At 42.2% G+C, this 21,913-nt stretch overlaps 1 protein-coding gene across 42 annotated transcripts in view; it reads left to right on the top strand.

Moving 5' to 3' along the window:
* Nucleotides 1-21,913, top strand: part of CELF2 (CUGBP Elav-like family member 2) — a 500,204-nt gene that overhangs the window by 461,419 nt on the left and 16,872 nt on the right. The window lies entirely within an intron of this gene.

The raw sequence follows: 21,913 nt of genomic DNA, 5'->3' as shown, positions 1-21,913 counted from the left end.
GGCAGCGGTGGAGAACAGCAGCAGACTGAACAGCTGGATGAACATTGGGAGACAAGTTGTCCTCAGAGTCACCCCAGAGCCTCTCGGTGTTGCAAGAGGCTTTACCCTGGCCCCTAAGTGTATCTGCATGTGTGTCAGAGGAGAACTCGCATCATGGGAGGAGATGTAATTCTTAGGCTAATTGAACCCACATTTTTGAGCCTTCTACTTTGTGCATGAAAATGAGTTGGGCCCTGCCATGCCCTGTCCCAGCTGTCACATGCAAGGAGCAGGAACACAGGTAGAGTCTGATGGGGCCAGGAGAGAGGGACAGACAGACAATGAGCGCTAGGAGAGGCCTTCTCCCCCAGGGCTGCTGCAGTGATCCCGCAGCCTCAGGAAGTGTCAAAGGACACTTCTTCCACAACCCTGTTCTCCCCCTGCCTTCCGGCCCCGTTCAGTGGATCATCATCATCTCTTACCTTCCTCAGCGAAGTGATCTGTACAGCCAGCCTCCGGGTCGGTTGTACATCTCATCTGCCGCGACATCCAGTCGGTTCTCTCTCCAAAATAGCTCTTTCTTCCCCTCCGATCAACACTACCCAGATGGAGCCCTTGTTTCCGCTCCCTTTGTACTATCAGAGCAGCCTCCAGCTCCGCTCCTCCATCCATTCTGTACACTGTTGGCCAAACAGAGCAGCCCTGTTCAGATGCTTTGCATGTGGTTCACGGTTGTCTGGAGTAAAACAAACTCCGTAGCATGTGTTCAAGGCGCTCCCTGGTCTGCCTTCATCCCTTCATGCCAGAACTATCACTGCCCCCTAAGAAGCCCACCCTCCAGCCAAACCAGGTGATTCTTCATCCTCCCTGAACACACTGTCGGCTTTTCTGCCCTTACTCCTGCTCGCTTCTCTGCCTAGAATTCCTTCCCCTCATCTCCTCCTATGAAAATCTCCTACATCACCAATTTATTGCAGTGTCAGTTCTTAGATTAATGTACAGGCATAAAATTGGTGTTTTTAATGCACATTAGAAAAAGTATAGTTTATACTACTTCTGTAAATTAAGCTACAGTAAAAAGTGTTTGATAGTAACTAATCAAAATTGCTTTTAGAGGCTGGCCCCATGGGCTAGTGGTTCAGTTTGGTGCACTCCGCTTTGGTGGCCCAGGTTTGGTTCTGGGGCATAGACCTACACCACTCATCAGTGGCCATGCTGTGGCAGCGACCCACATACAAACTAGAGGAAGACTGACACAGATGTTAGCTCAGGGTGAATCTTCTCAAGCAAAAAGAAGAGGAAGATTGGCAACAGATGTTAGCTCAGGGCAAATCTTCCTCAGGAAAAAAAAAATTGCTTTTAATACTCTAATGCATATCTTTTAAGAATCAATGCAAATACCGCCTCCACCATGAAGCCTTCCAGAAAGGATTAATTGCTTCCACATTGTATTTCTAACAGGAATACTAACTCATTCTAGACCTGGGTCAAATGCAGACTCCTTCATAAGGAGCTATATTAGAAGGGAAAAGCTGAAGATGGAGGAAAGCTGAGGGGTTGAGCAGGGCAGGCATATTCTGTAAATGCCACCCATCCATCCTTCTGCGCTACCACAGTACATTCTTCATACTTCTGTTAAGACACTCGACATATCTACTTTGTGGGATGGTTGTTTAGGCACAAGCCTTGTCTCTCACCTTCTAGATAGTAAGTTCTTTCAAAGTAGGAACTGTTTGTTTACTTGTAATCCCCCTTGCATTTGGAACAATTAATCACACAGAGGCCCTCAAATGTTTTTTTACTCGATTGAATAGCAAAGTAAAAATGTTCTAAGACAAATGTTTCAAAGCCATTTGTTCAGTCTACGACATGTGCACATCGCTAAGAAGGAGCCTGCGTCTGTCATGGTGACACCTGACAGGGTCAGTGACCCGTGATTTGGTTCTTGAGTAACCCAACACTAGCCACACCCTAAGGGGAGTATTCAGGTCTGACAGGCTTCTGAAGAATGAATCAATATTAATTTACATTAGGACAAAGTCATATAAAGCAGTTTTTTATTCCAATAATTTTATGAAGATTGGCTTTTAAAAGAGTTCTGGTGTCATGATATAGAATAAGTGCGAGTAACATATCAAATAAAGGCATTTCATTTTCAGAAGAAACATCTTCTCTAAGTGGGCCTGTGAAAGATCGTCCTCAGAAAGCACTCCTTAACTATGTGTGCCTCCCTAACCTCAGATAGCCCTCGGGTGCCCACACTAGTTAGGTAAATTTAACTTTTCAGAATATTTTTTACTCATGCTGTACTTTGGTGTTTTGTGTGTGTGTGTGTGTGTGTGTGTAAGACTGGCCCTGAGCTAACATCCATTACCAATCCTCCTCTTTTTGCTTGAAGAAGATTGTCACTGGGCTAACATCTGTGCCAGTCTTCCTCTATTTTGTGTGGGAGGCCACCGCGGCATGGCTTGACGAGCAGTGCTAGGTCTGCGCCCAGGATCTGAACCCGTGAACCCCAGGCTGCCAAAGCAGAGCACACGAACTTAACCACCAGGCCACCAGGCCAGCCTCTACTTTGGCGTTTCAATTCGGGGAGCAGTTACTCATTTGAAGATTATCTGGCTCTCTTGCCCTCCCATTTCTCTCCATTGGCCCATCTTTTTTCACTGCTTATTATCAAGGAGAAGTAAATCTCAGAACAATCCACTTCCCTTTCATTAGCTATACTTTTAAGTGTTTTAGTCAAGCAGAGTCAAGTCGGTGGTTCAAATTAGCTATTTATTTATGGGGTTGAATCCGTCAGACAGCTTTACACCCTTATTACTACAGAAAGAGGACTGACATCCCATTCTTTGTTCATTTCCTGCAAATTTTAACATTCTGTGCTTTTTTTTCTAGTAGGTTTCCACAAGTTAACTTGTTCTTGACATTACAGGGCTCACTTTATTTTAATCAGTGTTAATGGAGTCGAATGTTGCATAAAATGGTCCATAAGGAAAATATCACTATAGTGTTTATAATTTCTTGATAAATTTTTTCATTCAGGCAACAAGTATTTATTGAGTGTCTACTATGTACTTGGAATTCTAGGCCTTTGAAACACATGAGTGGACAAAGCTGACAAAAATCCCTGCCTTCATGTAGTGTATATTCTAGCATTAACCTTTAAAAAATATTTGACTAATTCCCACTATAGTAAAGTGATTTGGTTAGACTTTAAGCATAAACTATATTCTACACCCTTTAAAAAAATTTTCATAACCAATTTTTTGCATACCTTATGTTAAAATTGTGTAAATGAGACCAAGGTGGGAGAGGAGGCATATTCTTTCTCTTTCTTCCTCTTCTGTAAGCTGTTTCATTTTTCTATCCGTTTGACGCAGCCAAGGGCTCTGAGAGTAGTCTTCACTGTTAGGGTGGGTTTAGTAAGTGGTAAGACCAGAAAAAAAGAAGGGTATGTGGCACTTCTGCTCTGTGGCTTCTCACCAGAAGCACTTCATGAAAACCAAGTTTTTCAAAAGTTCATTGGCATTTAAAACATATTTTTGAAAAAAGTAATAATTGGGAGTGGTCTGCTTTTCTAGTAAATGGTTCGTTATTTGGCATTGATCATCCTGCTTCTAGAGTTTTTTTTTAAAAAGAGAAAAAGGCATGCAGGGTCCAGCCCCATGGCTGAATGGTTAAGTTCATGTGCTCCGCTTCGGTGGCCTGGGGTTCACCAGATCAGATCGTGGGCACGGACTTACACAACACTCATCAAGCCATGTTGTGGTGGCATCCCACATAGAAGAACTAGAATGACCTACAACTACGATATACAACTATGTACTGGGGTTTTGGAGAGAAAAAGTAAAGAGGAACATTGGCAACAGATGTTAGCTCAGGGCAAATCTTCCTCACCAAAAGAAAAGGCATACAGATACTCCCAACCAGAGGAGGTTTGAAGGTCCCTACATGTGCTGGGTATTTTGATGTGGAATTACCTTTATATTTCACTTAGCATCAAGAAAATGAGAAGTCTCTTGAGCCAAATAGTCAGAACCACAGCTCATTCTCTAATTCATTCTAGTGTCCTGATCTGCCAGAGGGTTCTCAGCTCCCGCCATGAGAACAGCTTTGTGCGGTGGATGGGCAGCCCATGCAGTTGACGAGATGCCCCTGACTTAGAGCCGACTGCGGTCTCTTAATAGTCCTGAACTAATTTAAAGCTTAATAAAGCTGCCCAGCTACAGCGGGGCAGACATTGATGAATCCCCACTCCGCAACAGAGCCTGTACTCGGATTTGTGCAAGCTGATTCCCCCCGTGCCCTGAGAGCCGCTTGTTGGCCCACTGGCGGACAGATCCTGTCATGCGTTCTTAGGGCTGTCACTCACTCAGAGCTCTCTTCTCATTGCGGGGGGAGCGGGGTGCACTTCTCAGTATTTTAGATGTTGGCGCTCGTTCATGTGTCTGCTTTTGCTGGCTCTGGAGCCTGTGCTGTGTCCAGCTTTAGCTCCACTGTCTGCAGCGCTCTGCACACTCTCCTCCATCATGTGGCACATCCCCACAGATCCCCTTGTGATGGGTGTGTGAGATCAGAGGTGTGTTTCTGTACCACACAACCACTCTGTGAGATTGTTTTCCCCACTCAGTTATCCATGGTGCTGTCTGATAGCACCGTGTCATTGCTGCTAAAAAGCATGTCTTAATTGCTTAATTGTGTTTTAGATTGGATGGGAAAAGCCACAAAACTTTATTCTAGTCATAACTTCCCTGAGGTTTGTGATCCAAGGTCCATGTTTTAAGACTTGAAAGCAACAGAATAGAAACGTTTAGCTGTTATGTGGTTTAATCCTGTGAACTGCTATAAACTGGATACAGTGGCCACATGCAAAAAATAAGCAAAACGCACCAACCTCGACAATCTAGCTGAAGAGCAGAAAGTGAGATAAGGTACAAGGTGTCAGTGACAGGAGAGATTCTACGCTGAGGAAAGAGGCAACATTTTTAATAGAAGGGCTGACATTTGAGCCAAAATTTTAAAACTAGGTGGAATTTTGAAAGATAGAAATAGAATGGAAGATATAGGAAATGTGTCAAACATGAGAAAAAAGCAGAAAAAGGACTGACTCAGCAAATGGAAATTCATCTCTTTTTTTTTTCAAGGAAGATTAGCCCTGAGCTAACATCTGCTGCCAACCCTCCCCTTTTTGCTGGGGAAGATTGGCCGTGAACTAACATCCATGCCCATCTTTCTCTATTTTGTATGTGGGACACCTGCCACAGCATGGCTTGACAAGCAATGTGTAGGTCTGCACCTGAGATCCGATCCAGTGAACTGGGGCAGCCAAAGGGGAGCCAGTGAACTTAACCACTGTGCCACCGGGCAGGCCCCGAAATGTGAGATGTATGGGAAATAATCACCAGGGACGGCCCTGAAAGCTAAGGAGCTGGGACTTTCTCTGTAGGCAGCGAAGAACCACTGAAGGACTTTGTGAGCACAAGAATGTCAGTGATGGGACATGGGTAGCGAGTGGTTGGGAGGGAGGACAAAGGGGAAGGGGTTGAGGAAGACGGAAGCGAATTTAGTTTGGGCACCAGTCGCACAGTATTTTCATTAGTAGAAAGAGGGGAGTCAGGAGAAGGAAAAGTTTGTAGGAGAAGATGATTTTGCACATGTTGAGCTGAAGCACATGTGAACAGACCCTTCATTTAAATATGCCCAACGAGCAGTCTGTTATCTGACCCTCGAGTTTATCACAGAGATTGGAGCTGGAAAAGTGGATTGACAATGAACTGCAGAGGTGAGGCAGGCTGATTCAAGGTGGGCAGTGGGTGAGATCGTTAAGTTAGAATGGCCAAACAAGCAGAGAAGGGGCCTGGTGTACTGCCTTGGCTGATGACTGTTTTTGTGGGACAGATAGAGGGAACCAGGAGGTTCAAAGGGGGCTGCTGGGATAGCATGGTATCAGGGAAACCCAGCAAGAGTTTCAAGCAGGAAGGTGATGAAGGTGAGGGCAGGAAAGAGGTATTTGAACTTAGCAATTAGAGAGTCTGTTCACCCTTGAGTGGCCAGTTCATGACGGTGGTGGACTGGATGTCACAGTGCTGGAGGCAGTGAGAGAAAAGGGATGTGAGACTGAAGGCGAGAATATGTAGGACATTTTCATGAAATCTAGTGATTAAAAAAAAAAATCTGTAAAAGTAGTACATCAATGGGAGGAGAAAGTTTCAGATGGAAAAGATGCTAACATATTTCTAGGCTAAAGAGAGGGAGCCAGAACAAAGGAGAAAAGGGAAGTGGTCAACAAGAGGTGAAAATTGATGGACTGAAGTCAGAAGGCATCTGGAGCAGTGCATGGAAGGCTCTGTCACGGGTTGTCTCCAGCACGGGGACGGCTCAGCCACCAAGCTCCTGGACAGCAGCCCCTTGCCCTCCCTCTCCAGCTCTCACCCAGCGTCAGGTGTACATATCCATATACATGACGGGGCGTAACCCATAATAAATGATTGAAGAAAATGGATGTGTAGCCTTAAAAGAGGGAATGCCTTCACCTCTGAGATATGAGCAGAAAGGGGTCAGGATTGGGAGGATGTAAAGAATTTAAGACAAAAAGGTATTTATTTATAAATACCATATATAGGTCAAGAATTTAAACATCTAGGGCTAGAAACAAAAACAGGTCATACTCATGGCAGAGGTTTAAAAAATAGTTAATCTAAAAAACATAGTAATTACAATTTTATTCATATTTCTGGAGGATGTGGACTTCTTGACCAAGAGGTGAAAGACTGTGAGTTGGGGCGAGTCATTTAATCTTTCTTTCTTCAGTTTCTCCATTGCAAAATGGAAGTGTTCACTTTCCTTTTCTTATTGAAATATTGAGGTTAATGTGTATGTATAATGCATACTGTTGCTTTTTTTTTTTTAAGACAACATTAAAGGGTCATCAGGAAAGAGTATTTCATTATTTTGTAGTGATACTAAATTCTGCTCCTCTGGACAGCAGGAAACTAGGTTAAAACTGGAATAAGATGCAGTGATATTTTTCTCTGAACCTCCTGCCTTTAGAAAATGAATATCTCCCCACCTTTCCTAAAAATATTAGAATGTAAGTGCAGAGAGTAGACCCTTTCTGTATGTCTTTCTGCTTTGGGGCTTAGCTGAACACATTGCCAGTGAACCTCCCACAGTACCTCAAATCTGACTTGAGGTTGCAGAACCAACGCACCCTACTTACCAAAGAGAAGACGGCGCTATTGGACCACATGGAGCAGGATGACCATGATCAGGCAGGATTTCCGTGTCATTTAGAGTCAAGCAGTGAGGCCTTTAGAGAATCATTTGTTTTATTTCAGGCAACACACTGGTTTGTGCTCTGTGGTCGGCCATTTGCAAAGGTCACCACCCCACTGAAGTGTGGGCTTACACTGCACCTGCAGCTCACAGCTTTTCAGATCTAGAATTCTGCTGGATGATCTCCCGACCCCTGAACCTTGGTGCCATATTATCCAAAGGAAAATCTGCCTCCTAGAAATGAGTGTTATCCACCTGAGCAAACTGCCCGCTTTCCAGGATATCCAAAGACCAGGATTCAGACAGATCTTCAGTGGCCTCCTGATGACATGCATTTGCTTCTGGCAGAAGTTCGTTTTCCTCACTCTTTCTCTCCAGAGTCTGGTCAAGTCATCAAATTTTAGAGTCACTAGGAATCTTCAAGAGAATCTATCCAGGTGCCTCCTTTGTGGTCCAGATGAGGAGACAGAGGGCTGCAGGGTTAAATGATTTGCCGGGGGAGGGGGAGACAGAGGTTGTCAGCAACAGATGAGATGACAGTCAGTCCACCACACCATGAAATAGTCAAAAGCAGGAACTCCTGGGAACCCTCGTGAGGAAATCACCAGGGTTTTCCATCTGCGCCTGTGGCCGTCTGTAAAAACAAACATCTGGGGCCACCTAAGGGGAGAGATGTACTTTTATTTTGGTAAATTATAAGCACCATATCATTGGAAAGGAAAAAGTTTCAGTTTTCTCTCTCCTTTGTTCCATTCTTGTTAGATCAAAATATACTGAGTTTATATAAACTGACTTTTTAAAACTTGTAGCCCAAATTACACCTTCATTCTTAAGCGCCTGTCTTGATGGGACTGGGGAGGATACTAAAATTAAGGCAAGGTAAGGAGGTACCCAGGTTACTGACAACTAATGAAGTAGATTTCTTTCTTAGAAATATCAACTCGGGAGAGCTCCAGCAAGCATCTGGAAATGAAAATGAAAGTGAAGAACACAGTAGGACTACTGTGATACTGAATACTGAATGTGCTACTGCCCACCTTCCAGCACGTTTACTGTCATAGAATAATGCCTCAAAAGTAATTCCGAGTTCAAACAAGGAACTTTCTTCATCTAGTCCTTTAGACGCTGTGTTCCTCTTATGCGTCTTCTAGAGAACCAGTAATGACTGTCTGGCCGGCGTTGCACCAAGCTAAGTTGTTTACCAGCCTCCTTGTGAGCTGGAATTGGTGTAGTGAAAGAAGACACTCCTACAGATGTTTTGGGGTAAAAGGTACTATGCCTGTTACAGATTGTCAAGGAGTGAGATCAGAACACCTCAGAACCTTTTTTTTTTAATTGCAGTCCAAGTAGTTTATAACATTGCGAAATTTCAGTTGTACATTAATATTTGTCAAACACCATATAAATGTGCCTCTGCACCCCTTGTGCCCACCCTCCCCATTCTTCCCCGGGTTAGCACTAAATTGTTCTCTTTGTCTGTAAGTTTTTATCTTCCACATATGAGTGGAATCATATGGTGTTTGTCTTTCTCTATCTGGCTTATTTCACTTAACATAATGCCCTCAAGGTCCATCCATGTGGTTGTGAATGGGACGATTATGTCTTTTTTTATGTCTGAGTAGTATTCCAGCCATATGTATGTATGTATGTGTGTGTATATATGTATACACACCACATCTTCTTTATCCGATCATCAGTCGGTGGGCACTTGGGTTGCTTCCATATCTTGGCTATTGTGAATAATGCTGCAGGGAACATAGGGGTGCATAAGTCTCTTTGCATTGTTGATTTCAAGTTCTTTAGACAAATACTCAGTAGTGGGATGGCTGGATCATATGGTATTTCTATTTTTAGTTTATTGAGAAATCTCCTTACTGTTTTCCATAGTGGCTGCACCAGTTTGCATTCCCACCAGCAGTGGATGAGGGTTCCCTTTTCTCCACAACCTCTCCAACATTTATTATTTTTTGTCTTGGTGACTCAGGATTTTTTAACACCATTCTCAACACAAACCCCTCCTCCTACCCTCTCATCCCTCCTCTCCCCACCCCACCCCCAAAGTCTTTTAGGGAATAAATTAAAATGAGAGGTGTGGTTATTGTGGAATAATTAGACCCGATGGGAGAAGAGACATTCCGTATTTTGCTAATGCCGTAGGGTTGGGACTAGCTAATAATAGTGCCTGGGTCACTGCTTAATTATCCTACTTCCTTATAACCTTCTTTGTATTGTTGGAACACAGCATCCAAGCTTGTTTAAGGCAGAACAGCAACCACAGGCTCCAGTGTCCTGAGTATGTTTCGTCGATGCAGGCAATTTTCTCTCTTTGCAACTATTTTATTTCCTAAACCACAAAGCCACTATGCTTTCACCATCTCATTCTTCTGTGGAAAGTGTTTAATGAATGCGCTGAAGGCAGATCCTTGCTGTCTTCTGTTAATGTTGTTTCATTGTAGCTGAAAAAAAAATCTCTTGCTGTCTAGGAAAAGTGGGGAGGAGGATTAATATCAGGAAATTGATGCATTTAAAAGTGCTTAAAGGCACAGTTGTTTCTGGGATGGACTTATGCTGGACATGACCTGCTAATACACTGACAAAAGATGAGGAAAGGGCAGTGTTCATGAGGGAGAATGTTTTAAATGGAGAAGTGGTAAATGTGAGAGGTTGACAGCCCCCAGTGGCCACTTTTCTCCTTTTCTTGGTGGATCTGGAATCTGTAAAAGGATGGAGGAATAGCCAAGTTCCCTACATTCAGCAGTCAACTTCATCCCAAACTGGGAATCCTGTTCATCATTCCACCTTCTACAAAGAATGAGAAAGAAGCCAGCGTTGACTTTGCGTCCCTGTTCTTAAATGGAAAGGGAGGATGAGGGTATCAGGGCTGCTCTTTGAACTTGGCCCTGTGCGTGCTCCTCCCTTCACAGAGGATGTCCACCATAGTGGCAGCTTGGAAAACTGAGAGCGGGCATCTGATTCCTTCTGTGTAAGAGTTACGTCAGAGGAACGAAGGGTATCTCTGCTCCTGTCCTGGTGACAAGGAGCAACTGGCATTGTTGATTCTATTTTTAAAAATAGCCACACCCTTTCTCTGGCATGTGAGCCAAAAGGAAGGATCTGATGAGTCTTCCTCTTAGGCTCAGTTGTGTCATTAGGAGTCCTCTGTGAGGCCACAGCATGCGATGGAATGGGACACCCTTCATCCAGCTCATTAAGGCCTACACATTGGCCTCATCCTAGGAGAGACTAGCTAGGGAGTCCAGTGTTCCTGCCACAGCCTTCAGTAGGATTTTCATCTATTCATTCACTCAGCAAATACTTACTCTGTGCCTATTATGTGTCAGTTACTCTTATGGGTTCCAGGACATAAGACAAGCAGAACTCCTGCTCTGTTATAAGCTTAACTTCTGATGGGGTGTTTTTATATAGAAGATAGAACCATATCTTGCTCATGCCCCAAACTAAATTTTACATGCAGGCCTGTTGGGATTTGGTGGTACTGCACTCAGACACCCGAGACCAGTGGTTCTCAGACTTTAGTGAGCAGAAGACGCACCAACAGGGCGTGTTCAGAGTCCTTGGCCCCACAACCAGAGATTTCAGTTCAGCAGCTCTGAGGTAAACGCCAGGTGATTCTGACACAGGAGGTCCTAGACTATAACTTTAAAAAAGTGACATCACTCCATTAATCGTGTGCATCATTGCCACACCCTCAAAGGGCAATGAGGTCCCTGCCTCCAGCAGACAGAATGATTCTGACTAAATGGCCAGCAGAGCATCTTGGCATTCCCAGGCCCCAGGTCAGAGGGAGTTTATGCCCCAAAAGTCTGGCCTTTCTCTTGGTGGTCATCTTCTCCATGAACCAGTCACTTAGGATTTGAGTTGGGTGTGCTCAGTGGAGCAGCTGCTGCTCCTGGGGAAGAAGGTGGTAGAAGCTACATTCAGTCTTAAGCTTGATCAGGCTTGTTTTTATGTAATGCCCTCTGGTCTGCGGTCTCTAAATAGACCTGGGGTTTTCAAATAGTTCAGTGATGCTGTGGGCAGTGAAAATTAGAACCTTCACCGAAGTTCTGCTTCAAACCGGTAGAATTCTGCCTTCTTGGAGTCCTCATTTCCTCTGCCAGAAGATACAGCCAACATATATTTGGCACTCGTAGAAACGATAAGAGCTTTTCAAAAGTTGTTTATTGGACCTCTGAGGCCATTGAGCCTAGCCTCAGGGTCTGCTGAAACCCCCCGATACAGGACCATCTGGCGGCCTCTGCTTTTGTATTGCCACCAACAGGGAGAACGTGCCTCTGAGCAGCTCGGCTCACATGGGAAGACTTCAGTCCGTAGACAGGTCTCCTTTACCGTGAACCTGCCTCTCACAGCTTCCACCCACTGATCCTCATTTTGGTCTCTTGAGCTACAAAGAATGTCTTTCTGATGTCAAGACCTGAGACTGTGTTTTCCCTTTGTCTTCTCATCTCGAGGCTAGATTTTACCTTTTTATCAATAGTTTTGCTCTCGCTCGCCTTTTAGGCCTGGACACCCTCCTGCAGACAGTCCCGAAACTGTACCCACAGGTTGAGAAGCCTGCAGAATCAGTCATCATCCATGCAGTTGCCTCTCTAGAGGAAAAACGTTGAATCTTCATGTGAAATGTTGCAAAATGATGTGAAAAGAATGTAATTCCTCCTTTTGAGGACAGAATAACCAGGTTCTCATCCTTCAAATACAGATTGTCAGCAGTGTCTATTAATCACCTTCTGTGTGTCAGACATCAGTGCCACCTCATTTGATTGCATGATTATCATGTCACTTCTCAGAGATGGGTTGCATTATTCCCATTTTGCAGATCAGTATCAAGCCTGAGTAAGTTGAGTGGTTTGCCCGAGGTCTTACAGGTGAAAGGGACAGAGCCAGAAAACTAAGGATGAATCCCAATGACTGCAAGTTCATTACTTCTGTAAATAAATCTTTAGCCACAAGGTAGGTGCGGGATGCAAAATAGGAGTTTAAGTTCAATATCAGTATAATGTTAACTCTCTGTAGGTGGGGAGCTGGGTTCAATCCTGGCTCTAGGACTTGGAGCTGTGTGACCTTCCATCCATTATTTTACGTCACAGGATAAATGATTAAATGAGCTAACACCCATAAAGTGCTTACAACAATGACTGGCACATGGTAAACCCTCAGTAAGTGTTAGCTATCCTCATTGTTATCTTTATTCCTGATAAAACTAAATTGGAGAATATATTAGTTTTCTATTGCTGCTGTGACAAATTACCACAAACTTAGTGGCTTAAAACAACATGAATTTATTATCTTACAGTTCTGTAGGCTGGAAGTCCAACATACTCACGGGGCTAAGATCAGCGTGTCCACAGGGGCATTCCTTTCTAGAAGTTCTAGGGGAGAACCCATGTCCTTGCTTTTTCAACTTCTAGAAGCCACTGACTTTCCTTGACTCATGGCCCCTTCCTCCATCTTCAGAGCCAGCAATGTCTGCTCAAGTCCTTCTCATGCTGCCATCTCTCTGGTTCTCTCTTTCGATTCCCTCTTCCACTGATAAGGACCCTTGTGATTACATTGGGCTCACAAGATAATCCCAGCAAATCGCCCCATCTAAAGGTCAGCTGAAGAGCAACTTCTACTTCCTCTGGGTCGTGTATCCTCACATTGTCACACATTCCAAGAATTAGGACATGGACATCTTTAGGAGGACCATTATTCTGCCTACCACAGAGAACAGAGCAGTAACTCTTACCTCCCTCTCCAGACATACCCTGGGGACCCAAATAAGCTTAATCTACCTACCCAGAAATACAGAAGTTAGCACAAAAAGAGAACAGGAAGGCCTTTATCAAGCACCCACTCTTGTATCTCAGTTCAGTGGCTCCTCCCCAGGCCCAGACAATGTCAGGTCCTTCCCAGTCTCTCCAGCCAGATTAGTCACTGTTCTTCCCATAAGGGACATCAGGCTGGTGGGGGCTGGCAGGGTGGGTAGTCCAGTTTATCCATAGAGCAGAGAGAGGGCCTTTTTCCTGAAAAGTAAAGCAAAGGTCCTTTTCTCTCCGGAAAGCTGAGAAAAAGAAAATAAACATTTTTCTCTGGCACAAAGAAATGTAAAAAGAAAACAAATGAAATGTTATTTTTTACTTAGGTAAGATTAGGCTTGCTGGTTTTCGGGTTGGTTTAAGCAAGTTTTCCAAATAGCCCTTCTCCCATGACTGTTACGTATCTAAATGGCAGGCGATGTTTGGCCTTCTTGTCAAGGACTCACCCACACAGCCCGTCCTGTGCCACCACTCCCTCTGTGCCCTGGGCAAATCCATTCAGGCTTCTGACCCTCTGCTTCCTCATCTTCAAAGTGGAGAAAAGACCCCCTGTGTGGTTCATGGGCTGCCTGGGAGGATCCAAGCTGAAATGAAGGAATGTATGTGAAAGACTTACTGTTATTTGTTATTGTTGATGGGAGTTACGGAAGAGAAACGAATCCTTGAGCTGGGTGGGTGAGCCCAGCTCTCAGCTCTAGTTGAGATATTGGACAGTGGTTATTCCAGGGCTCTTCTAGAACTATTATCTGTCTTTTCTTTCCTTCCTTCCTTCACCCTGGCCTAGGAGGGGACCTAATGACCTAGGCAGTCCATCCGTGACCTGCAGTTCTGACCTGAGCCAAGAAACTCTTTTAGATAAATTGTTCATCCAAGACCGACCACAGCTCTGAGGAGAAAGGACCCAACTCACCCCTTAGCTTGGGAGAGGTGTTTAGGGCTCACTGAGTGGAGTCTTTCCAACAATGAACTAACCTGGTCAAGCAAAGACATCCTATGACCAGGTCAAAGTGGGCACATCCTCACCACCAGTCTCCCTTTGCCACTAGTTGCCCTCACTCTCTGACACCCCTACTCTCCCCCTCCCACATCTTTTCACAAAAAAGCAGAGAACTGTGTTTGCCATGTGAGGTAATAAAAACATGGCTTCTGTTTTTGGCATGGTGATTTTATTTCCTGGTTAGCCAGCTGGTCAGAACATCTTTTGGCTGGTTGGTAGTTTTTAACCAGTGGTAAAATAGGCATAAGCAGGACCTAGGACAGGTTATGTCTGCCACCACATGAGCAAGGTGAGGCAGGCTCTGCTTCCCCCACTTCCTGTGCAACTTCTTATTTGCATGGAGCAACCTTCTACTAAAAGAGGTGCTGTGGGCGAAGATGATCCGACATTTAGTTACCACCCTTCTCCACCCAAAATGTTCCTTTGGCGTTTTGGCAACAGTTTAATTGAGAAAGTGAAGGATATGGTTCTCAGTGGAGACGGAAAGGAATTTTAGGTGGGCAGAGTGCAATTACCCGAGGCAGCATCTTGCCAGTCTGCCAACACAAAAATAGGGAAATGTGTGTGTTGGTGGCATTTAATTTGTCTCTGCCTATTGTGTCTACCGTCTCTTTCTCTATTGGGCATCTGTTGAATATTGGGTTTTGAAGTACTTGATTGAGATTGGCTGTGTGACAAATTTGAGTTTTTCTTTTGCTTTAAATGGATTACTTGCTAGAATTCGAAGGTTCTTAAAGGCAGCTAGATATGTAATCGGAATATCTTCTCCAACTGAGATGCAAATTGGGATGAATTTTCAGAGTATTGTCAAAGATATGGAGCACATGGAATCTTCTCCTTTTAAGGCAGGTTATATAGTTCATTTTTCTTATCTCATGCTTGACTCCTCTCCCTCCTGTTTTCACCCTCTCCCCTTCTGCTGGGACTATCCAAAAACAGCTTAAGAGCTCAGAAAACTACATTCAGTCCAGTTCACCATAGCCAGTCTCCCTGAGTTTTTAAATAAATAGAAAACCAAGACATAAAGAGACCTCTAATTTGCCTATTGCTTCTTATTGTCAGTGACAAAATGGGCCCACTGAGTTCCCAGCCTCCTCACCTCTCCCATGGCCCCCTCAGCCCAGCGTCCTCTGGGCTCGTGTGGTGTATGTGTCTGTCTATAATGAGTTCTCTCTCCAACTCACTGTTCACCATTGTGGTTGTGCGTTATCATAAAGAGCAGAGTATAACTTCAACCCACCTCTTCCTCAAGCCCATCTTACAGACTTGAAAGATGTGAAAAACCACCTAGGAAACCTGACTTTGGCCAGTTCTGATGGCATCCAGCTCCTTTACCCTCTTTCCCTGAGTGCAAGAAGGTAGCTAGAAGTCGACATCCTGCTGCTTTGGATGCCTTGGATGAATGTGCCAACAGGCAGCGTCTGTGGGCCAGCAGGTCCCAGCATGGCTGTTGCAGAAAGATAAGGGCCTAGGGACTGGATGTGGGATCCTCTGTGATTTCCTGTGATGTAGAAGAGGGTCATCCAGCGGAAACAAGACCAATGGCCATGTAGTCATCAATAATTGAAGATGTTTACACTGAAAATGGAGTAGAGCATATCTCCTTTTTTGTTGTTTTATGAAATACGTCCTATACAGGCTTGTCTCTTCTTCAGTTCAACCTGGACCCAGTAATTGACGGGGATCTAAAAATCCCCAAATGGTATCAGATACTGTGCCAAGTTCATAAGATGGATGCATTATTTTTTTTCTCCATTTAAAAATGATGAAACAGAAGCCTGGGGAGATGAGGAAGCAGTTTGCGTCCAAAGCACTGAGTCTTAACTATAACCCGACTTCGCCTCCAGTTTTCTGTTTTTAAAAGTGGGTGATGAAGTTGTGGTGATGTGTCACCGAGAGCCAGAGCTTCATTTTTCAGGACCTGTGAGGCCAAGCCAGGAAACTTGTGCTGTCCTTCTCGGGGATGCCCATCCTAACCCATCTTTATGATCCTTCCCAGCACAGATTAGATGCAGGGTCACCCACCCAATGGGTGATGCAGAGGATTCGAGACTAATGAGGTCTGTGCTGTAAATGGGGTCTGAACAATTGAAATGGCAGAGACTAAGGTGAAGGCCTGGCATATGTTTGAGTTTCCAGCAATTATAACGAATGCTCCACATCAGCATCAGCATGATGACAGGTCTCATAAGGTTTTCTAGGAATATGATGGTGTCCCTTACTGATAAGGACTTTCTTCAGGTTATTCATCTTGGTGCTTTGGCACCCATATTTCTCCATCATTGGTGGGGATGGCAGCCAAGTCTGGGGACCTTTCTGATAATAGTAACTCATACATGTGTCTCAGATGAGTGCCAGAATATCCTGAGCCAATTCTCAATTTACTCCCCTCCATACCTCATCCCAGTTTCTGTCAAACTCATTTCCAGTGGTGTTTGAGGCATAGCTCATCTCCTCACTCTGTTCCTTTCCATTGATTTCCCTTCTCTTAGATCTGAATGAAGAGTCTGAGGGAGATAAAGAAAAATAGAGCCCTAAATCAAGTAGGGGTTTTCTGACAGTCATTGCATTCTGGCACTAGAGTTCTTTTTAGTTACATTTCATCAGAACAGAGATTTTCATGAAAATATGCTAAGGTCCTTTGCAATGCAAGAAGTTGACCCGATGTTCTTTCTCTCTAAAATTGTTGTAAAGTCTATATCATCTCATTTTAGTCACCAGTCCAGCTCCTGTGGTTGCTGTTTGCATAGTATATATTTTTCCATCCATTTACTTTCAACTTCTTTGTGTCTTTGTATCTAAAACGTGTCTTCTGTAAACAACATATATAGCTCTGGTTTTTGGGTTTTGGCTTTTTGTTTTTTTTTTTTTTTTACCCAGTCTGACAATCTCTGCCTTTTGATTTGATTATTTAATTCATTCACATTTATTGTTCTTATTGATATGGTTGTATTTACGTGTACCACTGTACTTTTTTAAACATTTTTTAATGGAAATATATTTGGCATATAACATTGTAGAAGTTTAAGGTGTACATGTTGATTTGATTCATTTATATGTTGCAATATGACTGCCATTGAGCATTAGCTAACACCTCTGTCACATCACATAATTATCATTCTGTTTTGTGGTGGGGATAATTAAGATCTAGTCTCTTAAAGTTTGATGTTTATAATACAATATTGTCTGTAATCACTGTACTGTGCATTAGATCTCCAGGACTTATTTATCTACTAGTTGCAAGTCTGTACACTGTATTTTTTGTTTTCTGTGGTGTCATATTTTTTTGTTCCTCTGTTTCTCCTTTATGGCTTTATTTTGCATTATGTGAGTATTTTCTAGTATAACATTTTAATTTCTTAAATGATTTTTTTAATGTTTTTCAAGTTTATTTTCTTGGTGATAGCTCTAAGACATATAATATATACCCTATCTTATCAGGATCTACTTCAGATTTATACTAACAATGCCAGTAAGATACGGATATGTTCTTCCTACATAACTCTCTTCCTCCTCCCCTTTTTGTGATATTATTTATATACATCTTACATCTATATATGTTCCAAACCCAATGATATATTGTCATAATTATCACTTTATACCATCTTATGTCTTTTAAAGAAACTGAAAGAAGAAAGGAGAGCAGGTATATATCTATAGAGTTTGCTTGTGACTTCCTTACTTACCATTTCTGGTTCTCCTCATTTCTTTCTGTGGTTACCATCTGGTGTAATTTCTTTGCTCCAATACAACTTTGTCTCCCTGCCCACCTCCTTTGTGCTTTTATTGTTTTAGGCATCAAATTTTAAATCAGTTACAAGAAGAAAGGAAAAATGCAATTATACTATCTTTTACAATTACCTACATAATTACCTTTATTGGTGTTCTTTGTGTGTGTGTGTGTGTGTGTGTGAGAGAGAGAGAGAGAGAGAGAGAGAGAGAGAGAGAGAGAGAGAGAGAGAGAGAATTTGAATTACGGTCTGGGGTCACTTGCTTTCAGCATGAAGAACTTCCTTTAGTACAGGCATACCTCATTTTATTGTACTTTGCTTTACTGCACTTCGAAGATACTGTGTTCTTTATAAGACCTTCCACCAGCAAAAAGATTACAACTTGCTGAAGGCTCAGATGATGGTTAGCATTTTTTAGCAATAAAGCATTTTTTAATTGAGATATTTACATTGTTTTTTTGTAGACATAATGCTATCGCACACTTAATAGAATACAGTGAGTAGAGTGTAAACATGACTTTTATATGCACCAGGGAAACAAAAAGTTCACGTGACTCACTTTACTGTGCCATTCTATTTATTGCGGTGATCTGGAACTGAACCTGCAGCATCTCCAAGGTATGCCTGTATTTCTTGTAAGACACATTTGCTAGCAGAAAACTGAACTTCTCTCAGTTTTTGTTCATCTAGGAATGCCATTATTTCTCTTTCATTTTTGGAAGATAGTTTTGCTGGAAAGAAGCTTCTTAGTTCATAGTTTTTTCTTTTCAGCACTTGAAATATGTCATCCCACTGCCTTCTGGTCCACTGTTTCTGCTGAGAAGTCAGTTTTTAATCTGACTGGGATACCCTTGTACATGATGAATCTTTTTTTTCTCTTGCTGCTTTCAAGACTTTATCTTTGACTTTCAGCATTTTTACTATCATGTGTCTGCAAATAGCTCTCTTTGTGTTATCCTACTTGTAGTTTGTTGAATTTCTTGCATATATAGATTATTTCAGTAACATTTCATTCATTATCTCTTTGATATTTTTTCTGCTCTTTTCTCTACTTTTGGTACTCCCATTACATGTATATTAATGTACTTAATGGTGTGCCACGTTTCTCTGAGGCTCTGTTCATTTTTCTTCGTTCTTTTTTCTCTCGTTCTTCAGACTGCATAATCTCTATCAATCTGTCTTCAACTTCACTCATTCTTGTGTCTGCTCAAATCTACTGTTGAACCCTATAGTGAATTTTTCATTTCTGTAATTTACTTTTCAATTCCAGAATTTCCATTCTCTTCATTTTTATAATTTCTCTCTCTCTGATATTCATTATTTGATGAAACATTGTCATCATACCTTTGTTTAATTCTTTAAGAGTGATTTCCTTTAGTTCTTTGACCATATTTATAAGAGCTGCTTTGATGTCTTTGTCTGCTAAGTACAGTATCTGGGCCCTCTCAAATGAGTTTATGTTATCTGCTTTTTTCCAGTGTGTGGATCACACTTTCTTATTTCTTTGCACACCCCATAATTTTTTGTTGACAGCTGGACATTTTAGATAATACAGCAATTCTGGAGACTAATCCTCCTCACTCTACCTCCTCTACCAAACCTGGCTCCTTTTTGTTTGCTTCCTTGCCTGTTTTCTTAGTGACTTAGCTAGATGAGTTCAGCCAAGTCTATTCTCCTTCTGATGTCACTCCTTAGAGGGCACAGCCTTAGGCTATGAGCAACATTCTTATATTTCCTTTTTTAAATGGCATAATTCTTCCAAATGGCTCTCTTTGACTGCCTCTCTGCCTGATCTCCCTAGAAAGCTATAACTTAATAAAACTGATTCAAGAGGAAAAAGAAAAGTTGAATAATCCTGTTTATTAGAGAAATGTAATTAGTATTTTAAAATCATCCCATGAACAAATATCAGATTTAGATCATTTTTACTGGGAAATTCTATCAGACATTTAAGTTACAAGTAATTTCAATCCTGTACAATCTATTCCACAAAATGGAAAAGTAAGGACAGTCTCTCAATCACTTTACGAGGTTAGGAAAGGCTTGGTAGCAAAACTAAGGACAGTACAGAAGGAAAAATAAAGGCCAATCTTATTCATGTACACAGATGAAAAAAATCCTAAACAAAATATTATCACATAATGAAGCCAAGGAATTATTGCTAATTTTGCTAGGTGTAATGATGGTTTTGGGGTTTTAAATATATATATATATATATATATATATATATACGCTATTTTTAGAGTTGCATACTAAAGTATGTAGAGGTGATTACATAAGGTCTCAGATTTGCTTTAAAATATACTTAGGGGGAGTAGATTGGTTCTCAAATATTCTAGCATCTTGATGGGAGTTTATGGGAGTTTGTCATGTTATTATCTCTGCTTTTTTGTGTATTTGAAAAGTTTCATACTACAAAAAGACTAGAAACATAGACTTGATTATGTATAATTTTCTTTTAAAAAGAGAAAGAAAATACATATTTTAAGGTGGCAAAAGCTAATGCCATACCTGGACAGAAATATGACAAGGTGGGGAATTCATTTTTTTAAGCAGTTGATCTGGCCTCATCCAAAAGAAATCCCAAGCAAGGTACACTGCAAGCACTTGCAGTCTCTGAAGGCAGAGCAGGGATGTGCTGGACAGGAACATTCTAGGAGGATGGATGAAGTTCCCAGCCAGTGTAGATGGAAAGGAAGTTCACATATGCACGGTGATTTCACAGCTAGAAATGGACCAAGTGCTTCCTTTAGCCGTCGTCAGTTACGTTTAGCCTTTATCTCCATCATCAGGATAAAGTGAGATGATGTGTGTGAAAAGTCAGTAGATTGTAAAGCTATGCAAATGTGTACAAATGTAAGATACATTAAATGTTATTTACAGAAGCAATTATACATGTAAAAGGGAGGGGAGTGCAACTACTTTGGAAAAATGTTTGGTGTTTCCCCAAAGTGTTAACCACAGATTTATCATATGACCCAGCAATCCTAGGTATATGTACTCAGGAGAACTGAAAACATATATCTACACAAAAACTCATACACAGATGTTCACGGCATCATTATCCAAAAGTGGAAACAATCAAAATGTCTACAACTTAGGAATGGATAAACAAAATGTAGTGTTTCCATACAGAAGACTATTATTCAGCAATAAAAAGGAATGAAGTACTGACACATGCTACAACATGGATGAACCTTGAAAATATTTTGCTTAGTGAGAGAAGCCAGTCACAGAAGATCACATATTTTATGATTCCACTTGTCTGAAATATCCAGACTAAGCAAATCCATAGAGACAGAAAGTAGATTCATGGTTGCCAGTGTCAAAGGAGAGGGAAGAATGGAGAATGAGTGCTAATGGGTATGGGTTTCTTTGGGGAATTACAAAAATTTTTTAAAATTAGATAGCGATGCTGGTTGTGCAACTCTGTGAATATACTAAAAAACACTGAATTGTCCACTTTAAAGGGGTAAACTTTATGATACGTGAATTATATTCCAATAAAGGTGTTATGTAAAAGAGTGAGTTAGGGGGACAGAGGAAGGAGAGTTAGGGCCAAAATGGTTTTACCTCATATCACTCACCGCCTCTATTCCCACCACCACCTGGGTCTTGAAGTCTTCTGTCAAACTCAGGAAGATGTATGATTCTTTTTTTTTAAACAGCATTGAGAAAATGCTAAAAGTGTAAAGCAGAAACAATAAGAAAGCCAGGAATTGCCATTTTACTCTCCCGCCCCTGCCTCTTTTTGTGCCGGTAATTTGCTCACCTGGACAAAGATGTGGCTTAGAAGACTGAGGGAGGATCAGCATTCCCAGAAGAATAGGCCTCCTGGTCTGGAATTTTCTCCTCCCAACCAGTAATGAGCATATTCGAGGTACTGGCAAAACAGAACCGAGATGATTATTTTTAATCACCGAATCTAATTGTCAAAATTGCCACAAGTACAATCCCACGTCTTTCATACCGAACTCAGAAGCATGCTCCCAGGCTTGGGCGGATTGAATGACTCCGCGTTCCATCTGCTGCGGTGAGAACAGATTACTTTCTGGACCAGTTGGCTTTCACTCATCTTGTTCTTTCTCTCCCCGTTTTCCTGTCTCCCT

Source organism: Equus asinus, chromosome 29 (assembly GCF_041296235.1).
Source record: "Equus asinus isolate D_3611 breed Donkey chromosome 29, EquAss-T2T_v2, whole genome shotgun sequence".
Lineage (NCBI taxonomy): Eukaryota > Metazoa > Chordata > Mammalia > Perissodactyla > Equidae > Equus > Equus asinus.
The sequence above is the reverse complement of the archived record's forward strand: the minus strand, read 5'-3'. Positions and strand labels throughout refer to the sequence as shown.